Below are 5,910 nucleotides of genomic sequence, written 5' to 3'. Positions count from 1 at the left end.
TGTGAGATTTGGCAATTAGTCTGAATTGTTTAAGACACACATTTGAGCTATCTAAGGAAAAGGTGTATAAGTTTAAGAAGCCTTGATAAAATATTATCAAAGCATTGGGTATTAGAAATATGAACTTAAAGAAATTCAATAGGCATTTTTTCCTAAAAGTTAAGTTGTTTCTGAATACGTGTCAAAGCTAGTAGGAGCATAAGTGTTATGCTTATATGATAATAATCATCATGATAGTGGGAGCATAAACGTTGTGCTTGTATGATTATTAAGGCAAGTATTGCAAGTTAGCAATATTAATTATAGAAAACAAGAGTCATACTTTGCAAAGTTGTAAAGATGGAATAGTTGTTTTTCTATAATTAAGGGAGAGAATATTATGCTTCATTTCAAATCTAAAGGCTTAGGTTGTGGAATGTTAATATTTTTAGTCAAGGATACATAGTGTGTTCTTAAATTTCGATCATGATTACGGCATTCCTCTTCATAGTTCGAATTGTGAGAACATAGCACATAAAATATTATGGCAGAAGATTGATAAAGTATCACATCTTCATGTAAGACATTATGCATCGTGTACCATACGCTTCGGGTATAGGATCGATTGCAAATGCTATAATATTTGACCATTCTAAAATTTTCCAAATGTCTAGCACATTTAGAGGGAAAAGGAAAAGAATCGGATTTGACTAAGATAATTAAACAACTATCAAAGGACAATCCAAAGTTCGCCGAGGATTGGTCGCTTGAGAGTAGTTGGAAGCATAGTGTTGGATGGACCATATCGACATTATTATGAATAGATAAGATTCTATTAAGAATGAGTTGTCATATGGAAAATATGGAAATGTTTCCATATTTATGTCTAGATTAGAAACTTTTATGCAAAAGGATGTTCAAAGGAATGTACTTTGAGTGAGAGACATCACATCTAAGGAATTGTCTTGTAACAATCTACAATAGAGAACCTTGTAATTTCATTGGCAATAGTCATTGTGACTTTTGTGCTATGACATTACGAAAGGATCATTGCGTAAAATGTTAGAATCTAACATATTCCATAAGTGGCAAGAATTTGGTATTCTTTCACTTGTGAAAAGGATTGGGAGTTGTGAAATGAGTATAATTGGAAATGTGTTCATTTGATATATTTCACAAAGTGAGAACCATAGGTAAACATTGTGTGCATGCTAAGAGCATGGGACAAGCGTTGTAATAGTTCAAGTAAGAAGTTGATTACCCAAAACAACAAATAATGAGTAATCAATATGGTGATAAATAAAAGGTGTTTTATTTATACTCAAAGGTTTGAGACCATATGGGATTAGTATTATTCTTGTGTTTCACTTTGCATGTTTCGACTTCCTGAATAATTTAATTGGTTGAGAATAGTCAAATTATTTGAACGGGCCACAGTCGTTCATATGTTGGAAGTAGATATGAACGAAGACTGTCATGAATTGGTGTGTGGATTGTCTAAAGAGTATTAAACATAAGAAAATGTTTGCTGCAACGTTCATGAGTGCTTATGAATATGATTTGAGCATTGGATTAAACCCACGCTCACTTGGATCACTTCATGGATTTTATCACGAGTGATTGGTGAGATGATAACATCTTATATTCTTGAAACCAAGATGTGTGAGTTGTATCTTGCGAGTCGGTTGCACATTGATAACAAGTAAATGCACTAGTAACTTGGTGTTATAAAATATATTGTTGTGTGTGATTCGGTGAGTGAGTGCAAGCGAGCATTGAGTCAAAGTTTATCTGTTCCTTTTATTCAAAGTAGGATAAAAGCGATATCTGTGGGCCCCTCGATGATTTAGTGATGGCACCTAAGCGCTTGGCCAAGCCGAGACTAAATTGATGTGTTCAAATGTAGTCTGTTGTTAGTCGTCATAAATTTGAGTTCGGGAAACAACACATAGACATAGAGAATGATTTAGATCCATGTCTCAGTCTATACGATATCTAGAATGGAGGAATATATAATCCCTTATCTAAAGGACACACGTATCTGATGAGATTAGAGTTGACAACAACTTTGGAAAGCTACGATTGCAGATCAGGATCTAAACTCGTATGTAGAATAGTTATTAGACTTATCTAAGTGGGAGACTGTTGGATTAGTGTCTAAGTCCATAACTATTTTGGTATGTACTTGGCCCGATGGTGCATGGTCCTTTTGGGTTGCCTTCACCAAAGCAACTTGATAGGATGAATTATGGAGAGAAAGGATTAAATATGATTTATTAATATATTATGAGAATAATATATTAAAGGAGAAATCATATTGTTTAATTAATATTAGTCAACTTAAGGGACTGGAGTTGTAATTATAAGATAATTGCAATTGGGCCATGGATTACCTTATAATATAAGGTTGGACGAATTCTATGGGGAAACCCATTAGAAATCGTCCAAGGCTTGTTAAGGAAGGAGTCCATGGGTTGCTTAGGGCTTAAGCATCCGAATTAAGGTTTCCTTGTTGGATAACCCTAGTAGCCTCACTATTTAAAGGACCCTTAAGCCCCAAAAACGTGGTGAACTTGTGGATTAAGGTTTCCACACGTTTTGGGCAGCCTCCTTATCTTCTCTTCTTCATCCACTTGCTCTTGGTGTTTGTAAACCATTAGAGGAGTGACATTTGTGACTCTAAGCTTTCTAAAGTCAATACAAGAAGGATTTGAGATTGTTATTGCTACATAACAATCAAGTTATGATCTAAACTCTAATTTATATGTTATATTGATTATCATATGCTAGATCTAGGGTTTATAGTCTTGGATGAATTGCATGTACAATAGAGAAACCTAGATCAAAGCATTCGGGTTTGTATGAGCACATATGATGTTCTTATGGCTAAAACCCATCAGATACTCCATATTTGATATAATCATCGGTAAAAGTCACATAAAATGCATCCTTTGTGGTGGATCTGATGGGCCTACACACATCCGTGTGTCTGAGATCTAACAATCTTTCACCTCTTTCACAAGAACAAGTGAAAGGAGACTTATTCATCATTCCATGCAAACCATATTTGCATGTATGATCTGAGCATAAGCCAAATGATTCCAACACTCCATCCTTTTGGAGTTAGGAAATGTGTTTCTTGTTGACATGTCCAAGACGACAATGCCACAAGCATGCTTTGTCTAAACCATTAGATGCATCAAATGGTAACACAATATTTCCTAAATTATCTACAACCATCATAGTTTCATATACACCATCACAAGGTAATGCTTCAAAAGAAATTACACCATTATAATAAGAATTAATAGAACCATTCTAGTTATTAAAAGAATATCTAAAACCTTTTCTGTACAAACCATGAAATGAAATAATATTCCTTATCATTTCTGACGAGTAGTAATAATTATTTAAATCTAAACATAACCCACTACTAACCACTAAAGAGTAAATTCGAATCTTGGTAACAGGTGAGATATCCTATTGCCGATAATCAGGTTCATCTTCCCATGCTCCACATCATCACTTCTTCTTATCCCATGCAAGTCAAAACAAATATTTAAACCACATCCTGTATTAAGGACCGAAGAATTAGAATGCGATGATTTTTTAGATTGAATAGTGTAAATAGCTGTCGAGGTTGACTTGATCTTGCCATACTTTACATCTTGAAAGTACTTGGGGTGGCTTCTTTTCCAATGCCCAATGTCATGGCAGTAGAAGCAGGTAGCCTCTTTAGAATCAGAGGTAGGGGAGATTCAGAACTAGATTTTCCTTTAAGGCCATTGCTAGACGACCCGGCTTGACGCTTTCCCTTTCGGTTCTGTTATGAGGAAGCTTTCCTCTTCTTCCCCTTCCCTTGCCGATTGGCCAGAGACGAGAGCAGTAGTAGTAGCAAGAGGAGTGGAGGTAATACTCTTTCCTTTCATTCCACTCTCAACGTTTCTCATCAAGCTTTGGAAATGACTCAATGTAACTTCCTCCTTGTTCAGATGATAAGTCATAACAAACTAATCATAAAAAGAAGGAAACAAGTGCAAAACTATGTTAGTCACCAATTCCTCATCAAATTTCACATTGAGCTTCAAGAGAAGATCCACATATCGTTGCAAGTAGGTCGTGACAGACTCTCCGTCCTTCATATTGCTGGTTATGAGGGACTTCACTAATTCATACCTATCTTGATGAGCACTATGATGGTACTTTTCCATCTAGTCCTTGTTCATCTCATATGACCAATAGTTCTCATAGAACCTCTGAAGTTCGAGACTCATAGTGGCAACCATGATGCATGACACTTTGGTTGCATCATTGCAATTTATCCTATACTCAACAATTTCTTCAGAAGTAGCTTTTGTTTCATCGATTTCGTTTAACTCTTTTTCGAGAACATATTCCTTGTCTTCGAATCTCAAATCCATCTTGATGTTGCTAATCCAATCATTATAATCGGATTCATCAAAGGTAACTTTTGAGCAAATGCTCAAGAGAGAGAAGTAGTTGTAGTTGTTATTGGAAGAGCCAGAAGCATTGTTGGAAGTTGACATCTCAATTAAAGAAAGATAAACTTTGATTAGATAAGGAAATCCTTAATATAACACCCAAATGAAATATTAAGGCTAGGACCCAACTAAATAATTCACAATTCAGAAGAAGGATGCCATAATCCAATTGCATATTATTTAAAGGTAGGTAAATGATGACTTACCAATTTCACCTCGAAAAACTAAATTTAAACGAATTAGGATTTTAAATGAAATTGCTAGATCTTTTGAGATTCATTGAACAATTCAATGACATGTTTAGTCTCAATTATGCCATTTCCATTTGTGATTATGATACCGAGGACCACAAACAATGAGTTAGTAACCATTCAAATTAGCTTGGTACTCTCGATGTCATTTATCACTAGACTAATGTGTCGCTTAACCACACACGCTCCATTCATCAATGATAATTTATGAGTTATCCATTTCCACCCTTTATTACTCCATATTAGTGTGCCGGTTAACCACACACGCTCAACTAAAGACTTTCATCGAGTGCAATCTGCAATTTCATGGATTAGCATCAAATTCACATTTTTTCTAAAATAACTACGATTGAGAATTTTTTTTATGAAAACATTTAGTTACTTTAATTATTTCATTATACATATTAATGACAGTTTAGTGTCCTGTCAAACTCGTTCGTGTCACACCCTCGAACTAGACAGCGAAAACATCTAAGGGCTCGCGTGACTTAAATTGAATATCATCACAATGATTATATATGAATCATAACATAAGCATCACCATGCATCAATATATAACAACTGGAATTGTTCACATCAAGTAAATTGTTTTAACATTACAAATCCATACATAAATTGTTTGATAGTTTTCATAAGAAAACACCCTAACATACTTGGTACTTATTCCTCGACTTACCTGTTACCTGAGAATAAAGTTATTTTGAAAAACGGTCAACATATGGAATGTTGGTGAGTTCATAAATATGTTGTGATAAAATGATTTGTGTAGTTTGTAAAACCCAAAAAATCCGATATTTTCTGAAAACCGATTTTAAAAAAAAAGTGTGAAGATTCGTACATATATGCATGATGATTTCAAAAAAAGAAAGACATGTATAATTGTAGGATTTGGTATTAAGCGTACAAGTGAAAATGTTGAACTTCCTAGGAAAACCCGATGTTTTCCAAATACATAAAATACAGTGATTTCTCAAATTGATATATCACCACGATGAATGATTTTTGATTACTCTTCCTAGATTACTTGGATGGTTTTGGATTAATTAAAGGTTGTGAGTTGTTATAACCACTCATGACGATGACTAGTTATAACTCCAGACTACGAACGATCCTTAGAGGTGTCATCCATTATCACTTACTTAGGTATAACCACCTTGATTACTCTCGATTATCAACCT

Source organism: Lactuca serriola, chromosome 8, assembly GCF_051521515.1.
Source record: "Lactuca serriola cultivar US96UC23 chromosome 8, Lser_US96UC23_V15, whole genome shotgun sequence".
Lineage (NCBI taxonomy): Eukaryota > Viridiplantae > Streptophyta > Magnoliopsida > Asterales > Asteraceae > Lactuca > Lactuca serriola.
The sequence above is the reverse complement of the archived record's forward strand: the minus strand, read 5'-3'. Positions refer to the sequence as shown.